Raw genomic sequence first — 14743 nt, forward strand, 5'->3', positions numbered from 1 at the left:
TCAGGCTGGCCTTGAACTCACAGATATCTGCCTGCCTCTGCCTCCATAGTGCTGAGATTAAAGGCATGTGCCACCACGTCTAGGTGACTTTTACATTTTATTTATTCAGATTTTCTTCTACTCCACGTCTTCTACCTGCACTCAAAATGGACTCATAGCTAAGCCATACTGAAATCCAGTTCCTACTTGATTTAAACTTCTATTTAATAGTGACTATGATGAATGTGATAATTAATAAGTTATCTTTCAATTAGCAATATTTTTGCAGATTTCATAATTTACAGTGTACTTGATTTTCATTGATCGTGCTGCACAGATGAACCGTCCTTTGTAACTCCAGAGTCAGTGAGTTCTGAAGATGGTGATGCATCTAGCAAGGCCCTTTTCTACCATCCAGGGTGCAGTGGAACAGATTCCAGGTGTCCCCCACCATGGAGATGACCTCTATGCCCTACTCCCATGGTAGACTTCCTGCCTTGGCTTGTCATTGCCATTCTGGATCCCTGTTGGATCTGAAGTCCAGCTTCAATTTTCCCTGAGAATATTACACAATTGTTAGCTTTCTTTTGGAGACGATGTTCTAAGTTCTGTGAATTCCCTTCCTCTTTCTGCAGTCTTTCAGACTAACAAATGGATATACTGCTTTTTCCCAGTTGAGATGTGATCACATGATACAACTTAAGCCTTGATAAATGTTTCTCTGGAATTTGAATTCTGTGCAAGATTAGCAAAGCTAGTTGTAGCTCATGTATTATGGGGATACTAGACTCATAAAGTTGTTGAACCACACTGTTCCATTAGAGGAGAGTGTTTTTTTGTCCTTTTGTCAACCTGATCCTCTAATTTTTATGTTGAATATATGAACTATTATATGTTATTTACTTATGATATCTCTTTCCTAGCCCCACTAGTGAGAGACATTTTCTTAGGACCACTGGTGTCCAAACAATATGCCCATTAAACAGTTTGGTCCCATATACACCCCTTATAACACAGATAGAGCAAACAACTATTTTCTTCCTCTAGTTCTTCCAGACTTTCCATGACATGACAGCCAGAAGCTGACAACTACATTAACCAAAATATATCTCCTTTAAACCATAATATTGTGAGTCACTTTGAATAAACACCACGGGCTTGTTGAAACACAAACTACCAGAAACTAACCAACTCCTAACCTGGTCTGTTTGCCCTTGAGTTAGGTAGTCACTAACTGTTAATTTCAAGGTCATAAACAGTCTATCTTCCTGTCAACAGTCATCAGATGAAATACCACTTATCCTTGCATCTCATGTGGAGCATGTGAGCATACTCAAGTCAGACATGTACCAGTGGATCCATTAATCAATCAGTCAGACGTTCCTGGTTGTAGCTGTGAAAATGCCAAAAGATTGACTGTAAGAACTTGTTACAGCACTAGTTTGTTTATAGATGGCAAACATACAAGAAATATTAAGGAGCGAGCCACAATAGCCTGTTAGTTGAATGACTGACCTAATGATGTCTTTAAAATGATGAAAATTGGTTCTTAATTGACACTTAAAATTCTAATACTGAAGAAGAGTCCATGAAAAGCTTGGAACCAGGCATTTCTGGTACATAGTAAGTGATCAATAAGTGCAGATAAGATAAATTTGTTGATTTTTTAAAATTCATTTACTTTTTTAAAAGATTTTTTTTCACTTTACATACCAATCCCAATAATTCCTCCTCCCTCCCATTCTCCTGCCTCCCCCCCAATTCCACCCTGAACCACTCTGCAGAGAGGGTAAGGCCTCTCATGGGTAGTCAATAAAGTTTGTCTTACTAAGTTGAGGCAGAACCAAGACCCTCCCCCATGTGAAGGCTGAGCAAGCAGTGATCCACAACCAAGCACTGGGCTGAGCTCCTAGACTTCAGTTGAAGAGAGGCAGGAGGGATCACAGGAGCAAGTGAGGTCAAGATCATGATGAGGAAAACACAGAGACAGCTGACCCAAACTTTGTTGATTTTTAAGCACACTAGTGATTTCTTCACTCCCCTGTGGATGCTGCAGGGTAATATACCCCATCATCCATAGGATGGAACTCTTAAACTGTGAATGAGCTGTACACAGGTTGGTAGGCGAATACACATCTGAAGAAGCCACTGCCATTGCGGATCTAGGGAACTCCTTTACTTCGTGAAGTGGATGACTAAAGACAGATGTGCAAGGATGCACAGGTGATGTGTTTTCTCTCTCTTCTCTGTAGATGCTGGTTCCTAGGTAGACTGAGCTGAAAACTAAAAAGTGTTTTTGTTTTTGTTTTGTTTTGTTTTAGAAAATATGCTACAAATTATGGATACTTATAAATAAAGCACCAGTAAAAAGCATATCAGATTAACTATGGTTTTTGTTCACAGGAAAAACATCATATATATAATGCTTGTTTAGTTAAAACATTCTAGTTTCTAGTTATTCTCTTTACAAATGATCATTTCTGTCTCAACAAACTGTTGTTGGAAACTCCAAATCCTTTCCATCTTTACTTGTTCTATTTTTAATAAAGTTACTGAAGAAGAGCCCTGCACCAAGAGTTACATAAAGATCAGTGACAGGAGTGTCTTGTTTATTTCCCTTCCTTTAGTGTCTGAAAGGAAACATTATTTTCTGAAAACAGGACTTAGGTTCTGGCATTATTCAGACAATGAAACAGTGGACACAGAATTTCCATGTTGTGTAGAGGTGATTTTCATTGACTGTCGAGCAATAACAGTTTACTTATGTATATTCTTCCTATAAGACACAGTTGAGTATAAAAGAAAAGGCCAAGCAGCCAGTATTGCACAATATAGTGGTGCAGCACCATACTGACTGTTCCATTGTTCTAGAGTTAGAGCTACAGAAGACCATACCTCTATTTATTGCCAACTCAAGAGAATGAAGAAATGAATTCTGCAAACAGGAAAACCATTAACATACAAATATAAGGGGAATGAGAAAGGAAACAATCTAGTTTTGCTTCACTTCTCATTGTCTCTGTATGCAGAGACGTCTTCAAATTTTGCCCCATTCAAAAGACAGATAAGCCCTTTCTGCCTGTGGATAATTCTTTTACAAGTACAGGAGGTATTTCATCGCAAGATATTAGATGTGACTATATTTTCACTATATTTTTCTCTTCAAAATGGGGCAAAGAAACCATCACAGTAAATTTGATCAATCATGGCAGAATGATGCCGGAATGTATTAATAGTCTAAAAGACTATGATGGAGCCAAGCTGCTGCTCAGAAGGAATATGGAAAATCCATTAGAGTGTCAAAAAGCATATATCAAAGAGTCCATATTTATAAGTGGAGTACACTGCTGAACAGGCAGTCACATAAGAACTAGGCTTGATCCCTCCTGCAAAAAGACACAACATAATGCGACTTTCATTTTTAGAAATAAAATTACTGGCATTCTAACAATTGTGAAAATTATCAAGCTAGTAGAGAAAATACAAAAGCATGGAGGATGTTGTAATATAGAGAATACTGAAAAATCCAAATAGTTAAATATTTCTAAGGAAAGAAGTAATGTAGTTATAATTATGGAGATTTTCTTTTAAAGTTTTCCTTTATAATGAAGTAAACTTTTAAAAATAATTCCAGGCAAATGTGTCTTTGATCCATGTCCTTGGAGCATAACATATCTGACAAACATTGGATTGTAACTATGTCAGCATGACATTTTATTTACAATTAAAATTATTTACTTCCCAGGGTGTACAGAAAATGGAGGGCATTATGACAAAATGATCTTGAAGCACAAGCATGACCATTTATAAGTGACCTTTCTGCATTCATTATATATTATTGGGTATTTTCAAGCCAAAATTAGATCATGCTGAGAGGCCATGGGAGAAGAAAACTTGTTCCTATTTCTTTTCTTTCCTTATTTTAGTTTACTTCTAAATTTTAACAACCAAAACCTGGAAAATACTCATAGCAAAATAAGAGTATCCTATAATACAGTAATTGTTTTACTAAATAAAATCTAAAATTCAAGCAAACTTCAATATTCAAAAAAATCAATATTATGCAATACTTCAAATAAGAATTTTGGCACATGTTATATAATCGAGAATGATGTTGACTTTGAGCTAGTATAGAAGGAACAGGAATAGATTAGCAAACATAAAACAAGTAATTAGATGTAAATTGTGTCTATGATGCTTAGGCTTTGTCTCTCATTCATGAATAGTTGAGGAAGGATTAGAGGATTTCAGTGGGAGAGGAAAAGAATATGACTAATAAGCCAACAATGAGTCTGTATGACATGATCCAAGGGTTAACATACAAAAGCAATAGTAGAACTATGGTGAAAAAATAACAGCTCGTTTCTGTTAGGACCCTGGTCAATTCTCTTACATGCAAATTGCATATTCAACTAAACCTATTTGTACTAACTTCCAGTGACCTTGATCTGACAACTAACACAGAAATAAGCATATCAGACACATGAGCTACAGTTTGAGGCCTCAAGATGGACTATGAGAGAGCCATACTTTGCTGATTCTACATTTCCATGAATACCTATCAAAGGATTTGTTTGGACTTTGGGGCAGATATAAATACAACCCATGAAAAATTTCATGTGGGAGTTTGCTGGGAATAAACTTGTTTGAAGCTTACATAGAATACATGGGCAATTTACTGTGAAGTAGTTTAATTCTGGTCACATTTCTATTGCTGTGATTAGACACTCTTACCAATGCAACTCACAGCAGGAAGTTTATTTTGCTTCCAATTAAAGTTACAATTCACCGAGTGGAGGTTGAGGCAGGAACTTAAGCATCTAGTTGTAACCCCAGTTAAGAGCAAAAAAAAAAAAAAAAAAAAAAGGAATGCACCCACGCTGCCTGCTTACTGCTGCTCTCATCAGCCTTCCCCCTGTCTTATATAGTTCGAATCCAACCCAAGAAATGCACCACCCACAGTGGACTGAGCCTTCCAGCACCAATTAACAGTCAAGACCACACCCCCTAATCATGTCCCTGTGTCAGCCTGGCCTAAACAGTTCCTCAGTTGAGGCTCTTAGGATTCTAGGTTAAGGCAAGTTGATATTTGAAACTAACTATGACAAGTTTGATAAAGCAAATTCTATTTTCCTTAAAGCTTCTATTTTTAATTAGATAGCATCTCCCTGAGAATAAAAATTAACAGGCAATGAGATAATGTTTGGAAGGCCAGCAAATGTTTTAATATTTTCTATATAAACCTCAAATTTCTAGTAAAACACTCACATATACCCCTTGAGTACCAACAATAAAAGTGCTTTGTTCTTGTTCAAATAAATGTGAAAATATTGATACATAAAAATATAGATAGAAATTCTCAGGCACTTCTGAGCCTCTAATTGTTTTTAACAAATTTTACTTAGTATCTTTAGAAGAGTATTTTCCATTTCTTCTGTTAACTTGATCACTTTATCCAGACAGTGCATGGCTTTATTGTGGTGACTTCAGATGATAAGAAACACCATTTTAAAAAAAGAAAGAGTAACACCATCTTAAAGGAAACACTGATGTGATCAGCAGTTACCCAACTGGAATTTGTAGCATGTTCTGAGAAACACATTGCTTTTGTGCTTGTTTGCTTTGGGCTTTATTTTGTTTGCAACAATCTAAGGTGAAATGTCATTTGATCATTTTGTTTATACAGTTGATCACAATCTCTTATCTATCTGAGGCACTAGTAATCCAGTTAAATATTATATCAAGATTCTGGTCATTTCTTGGTACTGCAAGATGTAGGACGATATTGGTAATGTGTTAAACCTAATTAGACCCAGGTTTTTTTTTTTTTTTTTTTTTTTGTGTGTGTGTGTGTGCCCACATGCACATGCTCTCATTATGTGTATTGAAAGGATCTATGCATCTCATGATGCTCCTGTGAGATTAGAGGATAACATTTAGGAGTCTGTTCTCCCCTTTCACCATTTTATGGGCACCAAGAATGGAATTGTCATTTCCAGGGTTAGAGCCCAGTTAGTCATCAGGCTTAAAAACCAGGAGTTTTCACTAGCTTGCCTAACCCTCTAGTCTCACCCTTTTTCTTGTAGTGAATAATTTTCTTTTAGTATTAAGTTGTTGTTAAAATACAAGACATGAATTTTATCACAGCATCTTCATTGCAGCTGATCCCCCTCCTTTTCCTACTTAGTTCCCCTTTCAGATTCCCAAGGCTGCCTCTGTTCTCACCTCCCTTAAGATCCTAGGTGACATGTCTAGAATGTCCAACAATGGCTGTCTCACACTTGAGAGTCTGTGACTTTGGTGGTTACTCAGTTTACAAGGCTAGATGTCTCAGCTGTCCCAAAATAGTGCTATAAGCTTTGAGGGTTCCTGGAGAACTATTGAGCCTGGATCAACATGAGAAGCCCAAAGAAGCTGGTTTCAACACCTGCTGAGGAATACGACAGCAACAGGATAGATGAACTTGACGTAGAGAAAGAAGACTAACAAGCCAAAAAAAAAAAAAAAAAATCAAAAATCAGTTTCCGTCTTACATGGTCTTGGTCTGCCATCAGAAGGTACTACCTATGTTAAAGTTGGATCTCCCTGGCCGGGCGGTGGTGGCGCACGCCTTTAATCCCAGCACTCAGGAGGCAGAGACAGGCGGATCTCTGTGAGTTCGAGGCCAGCGTGGGCTACCAAGTGAGTTCCAGGAAAAGGTGCAAAGCTACACAGAGAAACCCTGTCTCGAAAAACCAAAAAAAAAAAAAAAAAAAAAAAAGTTGGATCTCCCTACTTTAAGTAATATGATTAAAAAGGTGCCTCACAGGAGTGCCCAGTCACTTGGGTTTTAATTGATAACAGATCAAGGTCAAGTAGACAACTGTTATTAGTCATCATAGATAGACTAATACTATTTTCTTCGAAATGTGCTTAGTTATCATGAGACTGGATCTCATCCTTTTCTAATTCATATAAACCCGTAAACTATTTCTAAAGATCATTTCTTTCCCTCACTTGTCATTTTTATTCTTCTGTCATATGCCATGGGATGATGCAGCACATGCAATCATACTAGATATGGGAATTATGCTCCTGGACTCTCCATCCCTCATCAAGTAAACCCCATTCTTTATAAATGGTACAGTTTCCAGCAATCTGTAAGAAAAACAAGACAAAAAAAAGAACTGAGTCTATTGGACTTAGGGAGCTCATTTCAAATGCAATATCTAAAAGTCTTCAAATGACCAATTTCAAAAGAAAGCAGTTTTACCACTACCATCATGCTTTTCAATAATACCAACACTCTGGATTTCCAATCCTTTTTTAAATAGCTGTATTCTAATCTTTTGAAACCTCTCAGGAAATTGATCTAGGGATTAGAGTCATCAGAATAATCCATGAATATAATTTCCATAGTTTGCTGAAATTGTATTTTTATGCCTCCTTTACTTATAGGTCTCAGTAAACTGAGCAAGCAATTAAATCATCTGTCTGATTCTAGCTGTAGGACTATGAGCATAAGAATGACAGGAATTGACTAAAGGAATATTTGTTTCTCTTAGGAATATCGAATCAAGGCAGTCTCAACTGAAACAAACCTGGAAATACATACTGTTCTGCTGATGAAACGCTCTGTGAGCTTCAGTGTTTGGTGTCCTCTTCATTGTCCCCATTTTGGATGTATGGTTGTATTCTTTTCCATTCAACATGTTGTTACTGAGATATGACAAAGATTCATGTTCAATCTAAGTTGAATGCAGCAGTTCAGAACGTCAGACAGATTGTCTTATTCTTGGGTATCCCAGTCTTGCTATTTAGACAAATACTTTTGACGCTGACATAATAAGATCCTGATTCTCTTACACTGCTGTGAGCCAAGAATTTAAAACATCACAAACATTTCTAAATACCATTTTTTGTAAGGAAGCTCTTGAGTAAAGCCACATCAACTGGGATTAGCCTTTCCTGTAGTCCTAAATTCTCCAAATTTGTTTTTTAGAAGTGTAGCTTTAGATTTGTATAAATTAGGAAAAGCTCAGGAGGTAAATGATTCTGAAGTTAAACTACCAGGAGTGTGACACCACACTACAGGTGCCACTCTGGAAGATAAAGTCTTAGTCACTTTAGTGATTACTGGAGACTTTATAAACTGAAAGTTTGTGGTTTCATAATTATGTTAGCTGTGAACTCCAGACAGAATGTCAGTGGCCTCCTGACAAGGATGCTATAGCTGTGTCATGGCATGGTGGAGAAGCAGAGGAGGAACCAGCCACATGCAGAAGTAGAACATGTGAGAGGGTGAGTTAAGACAGCCAAACTCACTTTATAACAACTCATTCTCTAGGAATCCACTCCATTCTCAGAGAAGCTACATTAACTGGATCTTGAAGACGGTGCCTGTGATCTGACCTCACAGTAGGGTCATCTTTTAAAGATCCATCAACTCTCAATATCATCACACTTGAAAAACAAATATAAAGCAACACAGGGTGGTTCCACTTTATGAATCTTTAAGGGATAAGCTGTATCTAAACCATAGATGATACTATGGCTATTCTTTTAGTAACTAATTGCCATAAAGGCTAGATGCTTGATGTTTCATTCAGTACCTCCTCCACAACATGTCTATAGAGAAAACAATACCTCCATCATTACAGAAGTTTCTGCTCCACATTAGAGATTACTTCTTTGTAGTTTTATTATTAGTTCTTAGAGAATTTTTTACAATGTGTTTTAGTCATATTCACTCTTCCTTCAGCTCCTCTCAGATCTAGATACTCTTCCCTAAAAAAACCAACTTTGGCATTTTTTATTTTAATTTTAAACTCATGGAGTCTAATTTGAGCTGACCATATACTTCTGGATGTGTGGCCATCAATTGGAACATGGTCAACCTAGTAGGAAACCCACCACTAGCAAAATCTGACTCTTTTCCTCGATCAGCAGCTATTGGTTGCTAATAGCTCTTCAGCTAGGGAAGGAACTTCATTTCTATCTCCCCTATTCATGCTGAGATTTTGACTGGCATGAGTGTATGCAGGTCCTGTTCACGTTGTCTCAACTGTTATGATTTCACCTTCCCTGGTATATACCCAAAGCACTGTTTCCTTGTAGTCCTCCACCAACTCTGCTTCTTACAGTCTTTCCACAGTCTTCTGCCGTGATCCCTAGCCTTGGGGGGAGAAACTGTGATAATGACATACCATAAGGGCTAAGACTTCCACACTCCCCTTCTCTGGGTACCTTGACTAGTGTGGTTGTCTGTGGTGTTAGTTGTCATTATCACCTAAAGCAAATTCAACTTTATAATAAAATAGTCTATAGCTTGATCCATGTAAATTTTCTAACCTTTACATATTGAAAGAATTTTGGTAAATAACATAAATATTAAAACCTAGGCTCCAAATAACACTGCTGTGAGCATTATTTATAGTATTTAATATGTCAGACAACATCTCAACAAAAAATTACAGAATCATAATAAAGTAAAGCAAGTCATGAGCTAAAAAGTAGAGTGGAGGAATTTTCATATAGGTTATGTCAGGTTCAAATGTATTTGAAGTGTATTCACTGGTGGGATATAGGAGAATATGATGAAAACCCATTCAAAGAGTAATTGATGACTAACTTTTCCAGGACATTTGGTTTCTAGTTAGCAAATTATTGGCCAGTTGTTTTTTTTTTTTTATTTTTGTTTTTGTTTTTTTAATGAGCACCATGTCTGGGGCAGATGGTAACTGTGTCGGGCCCCAAATATGATGTTTTAAAGTGAAGTCAAATGTTCTTCTCATACTTTCCTACCTCTCATAACAGCTTCCTCATAGGTTGCCTGGGACCTGTCAGAATGTGTACTCTTATACTGTGCAGAAGGATTGAGAAAACTGCTATAAAAATGCAAATTTGGAGATATTAATAGATTTTTCTCTCAAAGCTGCCTAGGTATCAGTCAGAGAAATAACAAGCATTTGTGGTAAATAATAAGGAGAAGGGTTTAAAATGTCATTTGCAGTATGGGTTTCTGACAAGTTTTTAAAATAGCAGCTTAAGTGTAATTAAAATATGATCTGCAATGAACTTTTTCCTAATAAGGGGAGAATTTTAGAAGGCATATAACATTTGGGGACAAACATGAATCAGAAATGATTTAAATTTTTATTTTGGAAATAAAAACTCACTTACTGTCTGTTTCAGAGAGAAACATATTTGATTAGGGGTGAAAACTACATTTATCTGTAGGTATGAGGGTATTTAGACTGTAGTTAGGAATTAGGTTGGTCTAGTAAAGTGGCATTACTAAGTTCTCTAAGATACATGAGATCACTAGGCCCACTATGTTTCCAGTACAAGGCAAGAGTTCCCTCTTCTTGAACAGACTTTAAGTCCAATTATAGAGCTGTTGGTTACCTCCAAGATGTGAGTGCCACTATTGTACTTTTAGGGATGTCATGCTACATTGGTCATGTTGTGATTCGTAGGCACTACAACTGGGTAGGACTATTGATTGTTTCTCCTCTTTAGCTTCTTGCATGCACAGTCAAGTATTGTGAAAACTAGTCCTCAGGGAGGATGCTTGAAGGTCACATCTAGCTCTAATCTGACTCCTGTGCATGTCCCCTCCCCTAGACAAAGAGATATAGGAAACTATTAATGTAGAAAAGTGGCAGTGAGAGGTTGGCTATGGGAAAGGAATGATGTCATTTGATCACATACTTAATGAGACTAGATCACAAGAAAATGTGATGAAAGTCATTTTAAAAAAAGGGGAACATTTGCAGAGTCACCAAATAAGAATGTGTTTGAGAGGTTTTAAAATACATTTAATAGGTCACATCCACTCCAATGTGTAGACTTTCCTATGTTGGGACGTGACTTTGGGGAAGAGTTTAAGTGGAATTTAAGTGGAAGAATTTAAGTGCTGGGAGGCCATCCTAAGGCTTGGACATAGGAGTTCCCTGACCTAACCCACATTTGCACTTCTCTTGTCTGCTATATTAAAAATAAGCCATAGGGTTCAGGAATACAAGCTGGAAGTTGAGTTAGCAGGCTGTTTCATTGAGTGATGTTGACATTTATTTTCCATATGAGCATTTATGGTTTCATTGTTAGTTGTAAACTACTGAATGAAAGTCCTTAAAAAATAATTTGTTTCTTACTGTCACACTCTTGGCACAATAAATGGATACATATTCAATGAGTATGTAATGGAAGAAAAAGGGAGGAAGAAGGTGATGGAGGGAATGAGGAGGTGGGAAGGGAATGCTAATCACTTTGTATTTCCATGACAAATGCCTGATAGCAACAGGCTAAAAGAAGACAGGGTTTATTTTGGCTCATGATCTTGGGCTTTGTGATCAGCTGGATCCCTTGACTTCAGGATTATGTTGCAGCAGAACATCATGAGCAGTAAAAGGACATAGCAGGCAAAAGATGCTCACCTCATGATGACCATGAATCAAAGAGAAACAGGAAAGGTTCAAGGGCAAGAATTAGCATTTAAAGATAACCCAGTGACCTATACCCATTCATCATGGACCCCATCAATGGATAGATCTCTTTAAAATGTTTATTTATTTATTTATTTGTTTATTATTAGTAGTATTCTCTCTCTCTCTCTCTCTCTCTCTCTCTCTCTCTCTCTCTCTCTCTCGTGTGTGTGTGTGTGTGTGTGTGTGTGTGTGTGTGTGTGTGTGTGAGAGAGAGAGAGAGAGAGAGAGAGAGAGAGAGAGAGAGAGAAAGAGAGAGAGAGAGAGAGAACTATTTACTGAGTCAGTTCTCTTCTTCCTCCTTTTTACTGGGTCCAGCTACCAAACTGAGGTCACCAGGTTTGTATAGCAAGTTTGTTTAACTGCTTATCCACTTCATCATCCCTGGATAGACATTTTAATGAAGTTATTGTCCTCCTGGAGCCAGTCACTTCTTAATAGCCCCACCAACTTGGAACAAAGTCTTCAAACAAGAGTCCTTTGGGACACACTTCATATTTAAACCATAACAAAAGGATGAATGAATCAGTAAATAATAATATTTAAATTTTAAATCTATTACAAAAGAAACTCAGATGAAGGAACATATCTCTTCCTAAATAATGAGTTATGAAAGAGAAAGACAAGGATGCAGAGTGATTGCAGTGAGCTGTGCAGATGTATTGTTTCCCTACTTAAAAACTGAAAGTTTTGGCACCACCCAAACATCAATACTAACTGAACAGGCAGCCACAAGGAAGATGCTGTCTGCAGACTTACCAACAGGTGCTGACAGTTAGAGGAAACAGCAAGGAAAATTTTCTTTGTGGAAAATGGATGTTGCCTTTAAACAAGAGGGAAGTAATTATCTCGGCCTTCTGACTTCTTGAGTGGTGGTGAGCTCTCAAAGAAGTCAGGATCACTGAGCAGATGTTTATCATCAAGGCAGAGTCAAACAGAATTAGCCTCTCATCAGAAATCAGTTTTATTTGCAAAGAAAGATTTCTTGCTCACAGATGTACTTGAAGTTGGCACACGAATGAGAGCATGTTGAATTTGAATCAATTGCTCCAATCCTTATGTTTTCTGTTAACTGTTAGTCAAATACCCTTCTGCTAAGTTTGGAAAAATAACAATAAACAATAAACTTTAATCCTAAATAAGATGACTAATCATCCAAGAATCAATCACAAGATTGGAGCTTATTAAACATCCTTAATTTAACCTCTAACATAAGATATTTAACATTTGAATAACAAATTTCATCACAAATGGTTTAGATGTGAAAATCACTGAAAATGGGCAAATATGAGGATGTCTGAGTCACTTGACCATATTGTACAATTAAAAAGAAAAGAATTATGTAATTAATCTCATGCAAAAATTAACAAACTAACAAAATAAACAACAACACAGTCAGAAGCTCCTGGTGAATGATTCCATATGGCCATAAAGTGTTTCAGAAATTTGTGCTTGAAGAATTAATGACCTAAAAGCCTCGGGTATACTGAGAAACTCCACTCTAGACAGAAAAGTTGACTTGAGTGATAACACTTCTAGAGTTTCTGATAAGAAAATCCACATACCCACTCTCACTCCCCCTCTTCCTCCCCATGCCACTTCAAGACCTCAGGGTAACTGACCTGCACATGGAATCTTCCATCCCCACAGTTTCCTCTTCCCACCCTATACAATTCCAAGTCCTGTGAGCTGCTTGCTTCTGGAGATGTGTCTTCTCCCCTTGATTTTAATGTCATCTTCATCAGTCCTTATCTGATTTACTAAATATGACCATCATCAAGGATAGATGTCTTCACCTGAGATAAACATGTAAGAAATTTCTGCTCTCAATGTCCTTCAACCTGTGCCATTTTGCCATGATTTGAACAGTCTATGGGATGTCTTAATTCTAGAGTAGCTATTAGCAAAAAGAAAGTCTAGTTTTGGTCATTCAGAACAAAGTCATTGGTGATCTTGTTAATTTCTATTTATTTTGGAGTCTTCATATTATTAATAGATCCTGACAGCTCCATTCTTGAAATATTCAAACTCTTCCTCCTTTTCCTTACTCTAAGCTGTCATTTTCTCCATGGCCTAGATTGCTACAAAGGCTTCCTAACCATTCCCTGCTGGACAACAGTCTCTGAGCAGCCACTCAGAGATTCCTGCTCCTCTCAAATTCCCATCATTGTTTCACATTAAAGTAAAAGATAAAGAGAAGTGAATGCAGGACTGGTATGATCCATGCCCCTTCACCTGTTACATTTCTGTCCAGCTATCCATGAACTTCCCTTGGATCCATTCTACACACTGTTTTCCTATCTTTGGAGTACTTTGGACACACTCATGCCTCAAGGCCTTTGCACTAGATGTTTGGTCTTTCTAACATGACAATCCCATGGATTTTCACAGTCCATTTCTTTACTTCCAGAATTTCTTTGAAACTGACAGCCTCTCAATGAGACTACACTCTAAAATTACAAAACTGTACAAAAATGTGTATTTCTTTTTTTTTTTTTTTGCTACATTCCCTTCCTTGGGCTTACTTTAACAACATATATTAAGTATATTTTATTTTATTTTTCTCAGTTGGAAAGGAATCATCAAGTTGTCTCTCACACTAAGGCCTCAGTAAATATTTTTCTAAATGATCAGCTAATGTGTTTTGGATCATTCTTGTCCTAATATTTTCATTTATTTCTAACAACTGAAAGGAACTAAATTTAGAACTTTGACCATACATAATATGTTGAAAATCTGTGATTCTTTTTCATAAACCATAGCAAGAAACCATATAATCAGAATATAGAAACCAAAAATTAATATCTATAGGAGTAAACATTACACACAAGAATCCTAAACCAAGGATTCCATTATAATTTATTACATATTTTAAAATTTACTATAATAGGTGCATACTAGAGACAAAATGACACACTGAGAGGTAATGGACACTAATTTGTACCTGTGTCTCCACTTCTATGTGTCAGAACACAGGTTCCAACTCTGAGAGTGTCTGTAACTTCATCTTCAGGAGAGTAGGTGACTAGCTAACTCCGAACACCCTTTTTCTAAGCCCTAGTCCCATAATTCCTTTTAGTAAGTCTTGTGTACTGCAGTAGTACCATCAGAAGGTGAGGAGAGTTTGGGACATTGGATATTTTACAGAAAATTTAAAGCAGTGTATAAATAACTCTTTTTTTAGAGTATAATTTTATTTTTATTAAGAAATTTTTTATTCATTTACATACCAACCACAGATTCCCCTCTCTCCCCTCCTTCTGCTCCTCCAGCCTTTCTCCCCAACGCATTCCCTTATG

Source organism: Peromyscus eremicus, chromosome 7, assembly GCF_949786415.1.
Source record: "Peromyscus eremicus chromosome 7, PerEre_H2_v1, whole genome shotgun sequence".
Lineage (NCBI taxonomy): Eukaryota > Metazoa > Chordata > Mammalia > Rodentia > Cricetidae > Peromyscus > Peromyscus eremicus.